The sequence below is a fragment of the Phyllostomus hastatus genome, unplaced genomic scaffold, assembly GCF_019186645.2.
Source record: "Phyllostomus hastatus isolate PE091 unplaced genomic scaffold, TTU_PhHast_1.1 phas_contig_40, whole genome shotgun sequence".
NCBI lineage: Eukaryota > Metazoa > Chordata > Mammalia > Chiroptera > Phyllostomidae > Phyllostomus > Phyllostomus hastatus.
The window spans coordinates 6,260,237-6,273,243 of NW_025333872.1; the positions used below are offsets into that span (position 1 = coordinate 6,260,237).

The 13,007-nt window shown below is 44.7% G+C and overlaps 1 protein-coding gene across 19 annotated transcripts in view; it reads right to left on the reverse strand.

The window, feature by feature from the left end:
- The window catches only part of TRERF1 (transcriptional regulating factor 1), a 202,227-nt gene that overhangs the window by 108,378 nt on the left and 80,842 nt on the right, over positions 1-13,007 (reverse strand). For 15 of the 19 annotated variants that reach the window (XM_045843164.1, XM_045843163.1, XM_045843166.1 and 12 more), the window contains one exon: positions 8,517-8,599. The exons of 3 other annotated variants lie outside the window; for them this stretch is intronic. The gene's annotated coding sequence lies outside the window, so the exon portion shown is untranslated. Of the gene's footprint in view, positions 1-8,516; positions 8,600-11,287; positions 11,405-13,007 lie in introns of those variants that run through there. One more of the 19 variants, XM_045843168.1, reaches the window with a different exon arrangement.

Here is a 13,007-nt window from a genome sequence, read left to right on the forward strand (position 1 = left end):
ATAAAAAATAGCAGTAATACATACATGTGCCCACACCTCAGCTTGAAGAAGGGAACTTGACCAATCCCCTAGTTGGCCCCCATGGGCCCCTCCCTCATCCTATCCTCTGCTCTCACCACCATCCCGAAATTTCGTCTGTGTTCATTTGGTCGTATAAGTCTTGACACACGCACACGGATGTCAAACACTATATTGTTAGTTTTGCAGGCACCTCAACTTTATGCAGTTGGAATCACACCATAGCTAGTCTGCAATTTGCTTTTTTATTTGATGTATAATTCCTGAGATTCTTCTGGGCTGTCACATATGCAGCTATGGTTCATTCACTTTAACAGCACAGATACAGCTCTATTCCACTGTGAAACTATACCACAATTTATACTGCAATTTCTGCACATAAAATTATATTGTATTATAAATATCTTGTCACATTGCTACATATCTTCAAAATAATTATTAATTATTTTGTATTATGCTGAGAGTATTACACTGAGAGAAGACTATTTTATTTTATAGTTACCCAACGGTTGGACATAATTGTGTTTGTGTTTGCTTTGTAAATAATGCATCAGGGAGCATCTTTGTCTAAATAACTTATTAAATATTTTGTATTATTTCCTTCATGGGAGAAGGTGGGAAGATGGACCACAGAAGTGGTATTACTGGATCAAAATGTATAAATTAATGTAGCTTTTTAATACACTATAAAATTGTTTCACAATATTGTAATAACACCAGAATTGGGGTTAATCACTAAAATATCCTTTTTGGCTAATATATTAAAATAGCACTTTATTGCTGTTTTATTTTACGTGTCTCATTACAAAATTGAACATTTTCTATGTATTTGTTTACTATTCTGTTTAGTCATCCATTCAAGTGCTCTACCATGGTTTTAGTACCTTTCTTTTTAATTTGCTTGAGCATTTCACATAATAAAAACATTAATTCTGCCATATTACTGCAAATCTTCCCACCTATTGTTTCCCTGTAGTTTGATGGACTATTCCTTCTTGAATGTTTTTATTTTGTCTCTAAGCAATATTCAGATCTATAGATTTCCTATGCCTCTACATTTTGCACTTAATCATTTAATCCATCTGTAATTCATTTTGGGTAAGTCAAAATGATTTTTTTAAATTGCTAACTGGGCATCAAAATTATGTATTGTATAATTTCCCTCCCACAATGATTTGTGATGACTTCTTTCTAATTTATTAAATTATTTATGTGAGGGTTTATTTCTGAACTATCCTAGTTCTCTTACCTACTTTCTCCTCTAATGCCAGTCCCTCAGTGTTTTACTACAAAGGCTTCCTAGTGCATTTTACTATCTGGTAGTGCTATATGTTTTAGTAGCCAATAAATCTAACTCCCTTCCCCTGAAACCTGTTTCAGAATTCCCCCTAAGGTTCTCACCTACTAAGTTTTCCAAACAGTCTTCGAACCACCCTGTGAAATGTAAAAAGTCCTGATGGGACTTTGAGAGGACTGGCATTAGACTCACGAACTAATCTCAGAAATACCCAACTCTTTCATTTTAATCTCACCATCTAGAAATAGGGTTTTCAGTTAAACTCCTAAATCTCACTGGCCTACAACTAAGCACTCTGTAGTGAATGATAACTTTATCCTTCCTTTATAACATTTATTTCTTGTTACTATTTTATAACTTGATACCTTTTTCGAGGGCCCAATGAATATCATGCCAGTGGATGTATGACTTCCATCTTCCTTATCACATTAACAAATGTTCATTCTACATATTTCTTTTTAAGTAGTTTGTAACAATTAAAAGCTGAATTGACTGAATGTGCTTTTGGAATGAATGAGAGTATTACACAGTGAATCCCATGAAAATGTACGCACATGAAGCCAATTCGGCGTTCCAGGAATATAACCTGTTTGGGTGGATGACACAGTCACATGCTCTATTGTTGAAGTCTACTCAATAGGATTTCATCTAAAATTTTTACATTCCTCAACAAGACTGGTGTAGAGCCTCCCTCTGGGGTTGGCCAAATGTGTTGTCAGGACCGTGTTTGCCTGACAGAGGATCTGGAAGTTTTCCACCGTTTTTATAAATCCTGGAACAGTTTATGTAACGCAAGAATTATCTGTTCCTTTAAAATTTAAAAGGATTTTCAAAGCCCTTTTTATATTTTAAAATATTCCACCTGGCACAGGTATGTGTGTGTGTGTGTGTGTGTGTGCATCACTGTGTTTGTACACATTTAAAATAACATTCTAAGATACCGATCTCTAACGGAACCAGAGACAGTTTTATCATAATTTAATGTCTTTCTTTCTCTATGAAAAAGGACTAAATGTCAAAGATAAGGAAGTGCTTAAAAAGAAAAACCATTTTCCCAGGCTTGGGTTCCAAAGAGCCTCCTTTTCAGAGGCCCATAAAGGAGCCTACAGAAGTGTGAGGAAATCATGAATACCGGACCACCCAGATTTCATCGAGGCCGACTGAGTTTAGCAGCCGCACCTCATCACTGACTCGTGGAACCAGGAACCCTTCAATCTGCAAAGACAAGCAGATCAGTCCACTGCAGGTCACCTCTAGTTCTGGGTGAAGGTCTTCTAACTTTTGGCCCATCAAACCTTCTGCTCCTGATGTAGGACACTATACTCTTCCACAGCAAAAAAAAAAAGTTTGAAACTCTAAGGCTTTCTGTATTTGCTGCAGGGCTCCTGGGCTAACAACATTGTGAGCACTTCAAAGAGCCACACAAAAAGATTCAGAATGTGACAAACTGAATGTTGATGTCACCTCCGTACCCCCAGATTTATAGGTTGAGGTCCTAGCCCCCAATCTGACGCTATTAGAATGGCAGTCTTTGGGAGTCAGGTGAAGATGAGCCATGAAGACGAGCCCCCACAATGGAACTAGTGCCCTTATAAGAGGGGAAGAGACAGCGCCTCCTCTCTCCCCAGTGCACAGAGGAGAGGTCACACGGGCACACAGCAAGACACCAAAAGCCATGACTAGAGGTCTCAGAATGAAACGTACTTTGCCAGCACCATGATGTTAGACTTCCTGGCCTCCAGAATGGTAAGAAATAAATTATATTGTCTAAGCCACCCAGTCTAAGGTCTGTGTTATGGCAGTCTAAGGTTAGTAAGACAAGGGGGTCATGGTAATGTCTGTCCGAAGGAACTCTGAGCCATCGCTCTGCAGGTCACAGAGCCCGCTGTAGAGCGAGAGGCTCCTTGGGAGAAACAAGTGGTGAGGAGTCTCAACAAATTAAGATGGGGTGTCCACTAGAACAGGCAAGGATTGTGCCATATGAGCAAACACCCGTGAGAATATAAGCAGGGCACCATGCCCAAGGATGAAGCTGTGAGCAGGGTAGTAACTGCAGATGTGAGTGTGCCACAGAATGAGAAAGACACAGCTTCGTTCACAGGGAAACCACAAAACATTAGAGCTCAATGAAAAGTTAGGATGAGGACAGTTAAGGCAATGAGCATTAGGACAACCTGGCGGGATGGCAGGAACCTCAAAACCCTCTTAGGCTCAAGGATTCCACGATTCCATCTGGGATTTCACACAGGCACGCAAGCAGGCTCTCTCTCCCCCTCTACCTGGAAGTTGCTTTCACACCCGTCATGGCCTCACACAGAAGCTTAATCCCTGGCTGGAAGGCAAAACACTCGTGGCAAAGCCAAGCAGGCATGTGAAGTGAAACAGAATGAGGAACATTTTTATTACTGTTTTGGATGTTTGGGGCTTTTTAATGACTCCAAAAGACCTCTTAAAAAATCATACTTTTTTTGGCAGCTCCAAGATGCGATTGTTGCTACATGTACGAACACTTACCAGTGACTGGCTGATGTACACACTGCTTTTCTTGAAAACACCCTTTTCTCTCAGGGACTTTTCAGACCAAACTGAGTTTGTGTGTGAGCGTGTGCGCGCACACTTGCACGTTCCCGTGCACGGAGACCTGCCACAGCTGAAGGCCAAATCAAGCTGAAGAGATATTTTGTTTCTTGGAGTTAAATTGGAAAAAAGAAAACCTGTTGACATACCTTTAATTTAAACAATGTAGGTATTACAAGACTTTCCTCCTATTGATGGAAAATTACCATATTTTGCCACGTAAATGCACACTTTTTGCCCAAATTTTTGAGGGGAAAATAAGGATGCACATTATACCTGGGCAGTGCTAATCTCATCTCTATATAAATGGTTTTAATTCTTTTACTTATGCTTATGTGTTAAAAGCGTAACTCTAGAAAGCAAGGACGATATCGGTATGCAAAATGCACTGGAATACAATAATCGGTTTTGTTTCTAAATATAAATAAATGAATGATTGAATTAAAAAATTAAAAGGAAAGACATTCTCCCTGAAAGTTTGGGCCAAAAATGGTGCACGTCATACACAGCAAACTACGGTAAACTAACAATTCTAAGTTAATGACTTGAGAGTAAAAAGTTCCTTCCTCCTAAAATGAATTGGGTTTATCAAGATTTGCGTTCAAGTGAATTTCTCCCATCCCTTTCAATCAAACAAAGATATGACTTTAGAGGCTTCAAAAAGCATGGCTTTTCCGCCTATAATTGCACCTCAGGGAGATAACTCCTCATCTCCCCAGTACTTGCAGATGGATGGCAGAATAGCGCCCATCCTTCATGGAGTTTTCACAGATGATGTCAGAAAAATAACATTCTTATGTTCTTGTTTCTTCCTAGAGCTGATTCTTTTCCATGTAAAGATTCATGTTTTATTCTTAAATTATTTTCTTCCTTCTATTTTAGCATCAAGATAGTTCCTCTCCATTATGGAACTGTGGTGGTGAGATAGCCCTTTCCATTATGGGATTGTGGTGGTGGCTGCTAGATTTTTAAAAACATCATTCCTTGGAAAAACCTTCCAAATCTTTTTTATTTTGGTAGTTTCTTGGCCTAGGTGATCTGTATGCAGAACCATTTGTCTACAGCACTCTCCAAACCATGGAATTTAGGGCCGATCATGTAGTTATCAATAGTTCTCATCTAGTTCTCATAGTGGTGACCAGTCTCAAGGGCAACGAACTGCCCACAGAAAATTTAAGACTAATTTAATCAATACTCAGGGAGAGGGGGATGAAAAATGGTTACTCCAGAACTTTTTCTTCTATCTATAGGCCCCTTGCTGCACCCTATCCACCCATGACCCACAAAGCCATCTCCGAGAGTTTGGGGGTCCTGTAAGAACACATCGCTAATCTGGTAACTCCAAATCAAGACACTACTCTCTCCCAGGATTCTGAGAGGTCAGCCTTATGGTGTCAAAGCTTCTAGAGAATGAGTCATGGTGTTTTGGCAGCTGAAATTCCACTGAAATAAATGCCCAAGGCAGCTTCCGACTACAGCAGCATCTCACCAGTCCAGCGGATTCTAAAACCCACCCACTCAGCAAAGCCTGACTGTGCCGTTGCTTTAGGAAACCCAAGCCCAGGAGGGTCACTTGCCCCTCCAGATCTCCAAACTGAGAACAGAGGCAAGAAAATCAGCTAGGATACGTCAGGACAGGCCATCAACTATTTAAAAGATTTTTCAACTAAGAATACATTAATATTTTAGAGTAAAATTAAAAATCCTTATTTTTCCAGGGATTCTACACCTATCTGTAACTTAACTGTATGCTACCTAAATTTTTCTTGATTTAGGTTTCCTCCAAAATATAATCTAAAAACAATCCCGCTTCAGTTTAAAAAAGCCATAAACAATACATTTTTAATACCTTTATTTACTCCGTCTCTAACAGAGCTAACCAGTAACAGATAATATATGTATTGTGGAGAGTTAATTTCCTGGATTAAATATGCACTAAACATGTAAATGTGACAATATTTTGAGATATATGACATTAATAAAGTTAACATTTATTGGGCCAGCCACTGGGCCACTGGGCACATTACTTAAATTACCTCAGTTAATCCTTACAACAAGCCTATAAAGTAGGTGTTATTCTTACTTGCACTTTACAGACAAGGTTATAAATGAGGAACCTCATTACTGTAATTTAATCTTCACTGACCCAAAATCTGAGTTCAGTGTTTATTCTGGCTATAAATAGATTGAATAAGCAAATTAGAAATTAAACAGAATTGTAGAAAGCATATTTAACCTACTACAAACTCCTAGGTTTTAAGAAATACTGAAAAGCAGATGCTAATTGCAAGCATTCCAGCAGAAACTAGTTGGGAAGATTCCTTCGGAAACTACACTGTGTTAAGACTTTAAAATTCAGAATTTTACTACACCCAACAATTAGTTCAAATTAGTAAGATTTCTATAGATGATAAAGTATGGTGGATGTCAGCTGCCACTCTCCCAGGATCCATTTTCCTCCATGAACAGTACCCAAAGATCCACTTACCTGGGAGGTCTCCAACCCCTAGTGGTGCTTTGGAGAAAGCTGACTTACTTTCTTCAGCCGTGGGATAGAACAATCAGAAGAAAAACAAAAAACCAAACCTCTCATCCCCACCAATCAAAAGAAGGCATTTGCCTGACCCTTGGGATTGGCTAAGGAATAAGCACATGACTCGACTCAGGCCAATGGAATGCCAGGGTTGGTTTGCTGAGGAGGGACTTCCAGAAAAGATACTTTCTCAGATTTTTTAAAGAGTAATTAAGAGTACTTATTAGAAGGTATGTTTCTTTATTTCCAGCCACAGGGATGTGTATCAATGAGTCCAAGACCTTTGCAGCCATTCACCTCCAGGAGAGAAGACAGCCTGAGGATGAACTGGGGCCATGAAAGAGTGAGTAGAGATACGGGAAGAAACTGGATGGCCCCTGAGCTGCTATTTCACACTCACCCTGCAGTCCATCCCATGAGCCTATTAATTAGTCCCCTGTGCTGTGAGAGCCCCTCTGAGTTTGGTTTTCCGATATTTACAGCCTTAAAGAATCCAAACTGATAAATGAGGAATAAGTACTAATGCACAGCTTTTTCCTAGTACTTGTTCAGATTTTGCTTTACACTGTTTCTTAACTGCTTTAAGTGTTCTTCTCAAGAAAAGGTAATGGGCTTTCAAGATACACTTTCATGAACTACTGAATGGCCTTGGGCAAGTCACTTGACTTCCCTGGGTTTTTCCAACTATAAAAAGACCTAAGTTTGATTAGAGGATCTCTGTTGTTCCTTGTAGCCCTCACAGCCAATGGCTTTGGTTCTGAAGTAGAAGCATCCTTTATAATATAATCCTAGCAATTAGCCTCTCTTGCCGGGTCAGATATTTCCCATCTGCACCTCCATATCCATCCTTCCACCCTTCTCCACTCAGCTCTGTGACCCCAGAGGTCCTGATCTCAATGGACAGCACCAACATGGCTCCCTGCCTTCCGGCTTCTGTCTGAGTATGCCTAATGGGAGGCACCATCCGGAGGCGGGAGAACCAAGGAGAGTTCAATGAGGATATTCATTCTCTCAGCTCTGTCCTGACCATGTTGGTGTAGGTTGACTGCATCCTTCCACCAGAGATAGTCTTTCCATACAGCTTCTCTTTCCAGTCCCAATAACCAACCCTGCTCCCTTCCTTTCAGGCCTAGGCATGGGAACAGCTCCCTGACATCCCAGTCCTGAGATGCTTCAACATCGCATGCTGGTTCCCCTTGCCCTGCCTAAGGCACTATAAACAGTCCATCAGTGGGGTCTCAGAGCACTGCACTTGAGTGAATCATCTGTTTCCTACTGCAACCCCAAAACACAATGGCTTAAAAGTAAAATCAAAATCAGCCACAACAAAAAAGAAACAGGAACAATCCACTAAGAGAGAAGAAAAGTTTGGCACTTGCCAAGAAAAAAAAACCCACACCAAGAGAATCAAATTAGACACCACAACCCACCTTCCCCAGTGTCACTGAGCTTTTGCGGGAAACAGCCATCTCTTGCCAGACCAGGGTTTTAACCTCAAAAAAACCTATCTGTTTATACACAAATGTACTGACCCTTCAGACAGCTTCTGTGTGGAACCTGGCAGAGGAATTATAGCTATGTGTCCATTTTCTAGATGGACAAACTGAGCCTGGAAGGGAACACAGGGCCAGAGCTGGAAAAAAAAAACAAAAACCACTAGAAATGCCCAGAGCCAGCTCAAAGGTTCATTGGTCCAGAAATCTGCCTCTGACAGGCTCCGTGGAGTTTCTCAGAGTGGCCTTCCGTATTACCATTCTCCAGAGATGTCTAGTTCCCTCTTAACACTTCTCAAGTTACCATTCAGGAACAGCCTTTAGGTCCTTTACCATTCACAACTCTGCGAAGTCAAGAGAGGCAAGACAGGACACCCTTGGCCCCATTCCACGTGTCGCTAAATTCCAGTACGTGACTCCCTGATCCCTGATCATTTCCCAGGCAGAGTTTTCCAGAAATCTGTGGCTGACCAAATCCAGAGTGGCCCTCCTCTCTTTCTTAGGGTCATTTTTCACACCACAGAGGTCCAAGAAATGATCTTATGATCCCTTTACAAACCACTCAGATACCACACACCAAGAATTTCAGAGAAGCTACCTGTTTCAGGATTAAGAGGCTTAATCTTTCAGGGCTGTCCTGCCTTCGTGTCTTCCTCCTTCAGCATCCTCTGGAGCCTGGGCCTGTAGGAGCGACCCAAACAGCACACTCAGGTTACATGGCTTCAACATGGGAGCAGATCATGTCCGCCAGGCAGAAGCAGCCAAGGACGGAGCCCTGGAAACCCCAACAGCTGATGGACCTGCCCAGGAGCAGGACCTGCTGAGCAGGTCCCTGAGGAAGGAGAGGATTTAGGAGACAAAGATTCACAACTCCATCCTTATAGTTGCTCATGCCCAAAACCCAAGAGTCAGTGTGTGCTATGTGTCCATTTTCTAGATGGACAAACTGAGCCTGGAAGAGAACACAGGGCCAGAGCTGGAAAAAAAAACAAAACCACTAGAAATGCCCAGAGCCAGCTCAAAGGTTCATTGGTCCAGAAATCTGCCTCTGACAGGCTCCGTGGAGTTTCTCAGTGTTTCTCAGTGTCACCATCTCAGTGTTTCTCCCCTCTTTCTCCCACACCCCACATCCAAGCCATCAACAAATGATGTCAACTTTATCTTCAAAACAGATCCAGACTCACCACCTCCACTGCTACCATTCTGGTGCAAGCCAGCCGCTTCTCTCACTGGGTCATTGGAGCAACCTCCTAACGGGCCTCCCTATACCCACCCCCGCCATGCTGCAGTCCATGTGTGATGTGGGTTGCACTGTGTTCTGGAGTAAATTGTGTCCCCCCACAAATCCCTATGTTGAAGTCCTAATGCCCGGTATCTCGGAATATGACCTTATTTGAAAATAGGGGCTTTGCGGATGTAATTAGCTACTCAGATGAGGTCACCCTGGAATTGGGTGGGTCCTTACTCCACTATGACTGGTGTTCTTATAAAAAGGGGAAATTTGGACATGGACACCCACACAGGGAGAGCATCATGAGATTAGCATTATACTGCCAGAAGCCAACAAGCTACCAGAAGCTAGGAGAGAGGCCTGGTCCAGATCCTTCCTCAGCACCTTCCGAGGGAATGTGGCCTTGCCAGGACCTTGATCTCAGACTGCTAACCCCCAGAAGTGTAAGCTAGTACATTGCTGCTGTTTAAGCCGTCCAGCTTGTGGTGCTTTGTTACTGCAGCACTAGCAAACAATTACACCACACTCCCCACAGCAACCTAAGCAATCACTTAAAAATCACTCTTCTACTCAAAACACTCCTACAGTGCTTCATCTCTCTTAGAGTAAAAGACAAAGTCCTTGAAATGACATACAAGGCCCATGTGTCCTGGCCCAGCCTCTTCCCTGGCCTCTTCTCCGCCTACTCTGTTCTTTCTCAGCTTCCTCCAGCCACAGGGCTTCCTCAAACATCCCAACCAGGCTCCTGCCCCAGGACCTTTGCACTTGCTTTTCCCTCTGCCCGGAACACTCTTCCACTGGGCATCTTTTACTTCCTTCATGTTTTTGCTCAAATGTCACTCTTTCAAGGAGGCCCTCCACTGCCACCACTGCACTCTTTCTGTCCCATGCTCTGTTAAATTTTTCTCTGTGGCTTTATCACTATCTGGCATTTGTGTATATTTTTATCCCTCTTCTCTCACACGAGACTATAAACTCCCTGAGAGGCAGGGTATTTACCTTACTGTATGCCCCAGAGCCCAGCACACAGTAGTTGCTCAAGAAATAGTTGTTGAAAGATTTGTGGAATGAAAGAAGACAAGAGAAAAGAGAGTTACTGAAAAGAGGAAGCTGTCCACAGTGTCAAAAGTAGCAAAGAGTCCAAAAAGATAAGGACTGAAGTGTCCGTTGGCTGTGGTCACATGGGAGCCACAGGTGACCTAAGAGAGGACAGTTCCTGTTGGAACATGGGAGGTCTCTGCAGCAAATCCACGGGGCCCCTTCCTGGTGCTAGGCCCCCCTCCCACAGGCAGACGCCGGCCTGAGACGGCTGTGTCAGCCAAGGAGCAAAACCCGAGGACAGACCTTTCCAGAGTTTCTGTCCACGAGGGGAGGAAAGGAGGAAAGCGAAATAGAGGGGGGCTAAGAGCTTGAGGAAAGAGTTTATTGCTGAGTGACTGAAGGGGCTGAAGCCCCAGGAGCTACAGGATACAGAGGGACCCATGTACTGGAAGGAGGTTCCCCAGCTAGTGGGAGGGAGCATGTCCTCCTCTGAGCTGAAGGAAAGCAGGTTGGGATGAGCCCAGATGCCAATAATGACCTGGAAGGGGAGGCAATACGCTGAGTGGGCTCACTGCGGTGCGAGAAGTGCGCAAGTGCAGGGTGGGCCTGAAAATGACTGTCTCCTTCCATTCCGTGCCCTGGGTGCCTCACCCACCTCACCCAGTGCGGACCCAGACCCCTGACTGGAGAGAGAGCTGGCTGCTGGCCAGCACCAAGGGGCCAGCTGAATGACAGGCCATGGTTTCCTACAGGCAGAATCCCCAGACCGTGGGGTTTCCGGGAGAGGCCCTCGGCAGCCTGCATTTAGGAGGACAGATTTCCTAAGACTGAATTGGGGGACCCCAAATAGCTCTGTCTGTTTCGGTCAAGCTTGCCTCATTTTCTCCCAGGCCCCCACGTCCTCCCTCTCCACTCCTCCAACTCCTCCCGACCAGTCACAAACTGTGCCTCCTGCACTGTGAGAGGAACCCTATCCGGTTGATCACCTACTATGTGCAGGGTGCAATAGAGGTTAGAATCCTCACACAACAGTTCTGTGAAGTGCTTTTAGCTTCTATTTACAGATGATGAAATGGAGATTCAAGAGATGAAGTGACCTGCTCAAGGCCCCATGGGCAGCAAGCCACGGAGCTGGGGTTTGAAGCCTTCCACCTGTCCATCTCCTTTTCCATATCCGCGTCACCACCCGAGTCCAAGCCCTCCACGTTTCATTCCTAAAATTCAACACGATAGACGTTACCTAACTCATGCCCCAGCGCCCCCATCCGCAGTGCGCATATCCGGGTGGACCTCTGTTTACTCGTCCCCGTCCTATCCGACTGGCTTTGGTGGCTCCCCAGTGCAGGAAAATTACAAACTCTGTAGCCATGCCTTAGGGTCCTTCAGAAAACGAGGTATACCCCCTTCTTCTACCTTGTTTCCCACAAGCACCCCCTGCTCCACCCCATCCAGTGTGCTTCCTCCTCTTTGCTCCCGTGGGGCACATTCCTCCGCTGCAGCCCCAGGCCCCGGACCGCCCTGCTCTCCTGCGCTCCCAGAGCAGCGTCGCCCCAGCCCGCCGAGCCCTTCCTGCTCTTCCGTGCTCACCGTTCTTAGTCTCTCTTGCCAAGTGTTCCCCTCGCCTGCGTAGACCACAGACCCCTGGAAGGTAAATCAACATCTGTATTGAAAACACTTGGAACTGCCATTGCTCAACCAGGGCAAATGTCACTTGACCCACAGAACAATTCTGATGAAGTTCAGATGACGTACTTCCAGAAATGTTTCAGAAAATATCAGAGACCTGAGATAAGCAAGGGGAGGGGCACATGGTCTTCGTGGAGTGGAAGCACACCTGTTCGACCTCTGCAAGGGCACCTGGAGTCTGGCGCCCTGTAACAGCGGTCCTAACGAGGAGGAGGGTGGCTGGATTTAGCCCTTCCCTCCTCTTCCTGCCCCTACACACTCCAGAGCTTGGTATTCTTCCTTCGCTGCCACTTCACACACTTTCATAGACAGAGATTCTATCTTCTTCCTCTTTAAGGAAAGAGCTTGAAATGTCAGGAAGCTGGCTGAGGGGAGCTCATGGAGACCAGCAGAATGGTCGGTGTTGGGAGCCCTTTTCCATATGCTATTTCTGGGGAATTGGGAGTTGGCCTTAACCCACTTCAATCGACAGCACAGATCACACAACAATTCTGAGACTGCTGGGGCCACAGAGGAGGGTGGTGGGGCTAAACGGAAGTCAGGAAAGCCCTCAAGGGCTATCAAATCACACCCCACACAGACAGAATGGGTGAAGCCTGAACAATAAGAGTCTGGGCATCACGGCAGCACTGCCTAGCAAGACCCCCAGCCAGGGGAACCACAGGCGCAGGGTGGGCCTCATGACAGGGCTGAAACAGCAGGAGCTCCGGGGTCGGGCCCGGGACCAAACCCTGGTCTTCGCCTTCGGGCTGGCCACTTCACCTCTCTGTGCCCCGCTCTGCACACACTAATGTGGGGCCTACATAAGATAAGAAATACACAGAACATCTAGCACAGTGCCTGGCACTATATAAGGGGCTCAATATGTGTGGCTTCCCTCTCTCCGTCCAGCTCTAAGATCTCAAAGCTCTCAACCCTCATTATTAGGAACAAATACAGAAGCTACAGAGCATTTCACAGGCAGAAGGACTGCCGAGAATGGCAAAAGCCAGCAAAAAGGACAACAAACAGGCCACCCCACGGCCTTAGAAGAGAAGCACTGGACTTCTGTGAACGCCCAGTTTCAGAATGCACAAAGCTTCAAGCTTCAGACCAAACCCAAACAGGAAGTTTGTGACAAACTTAGCAAAC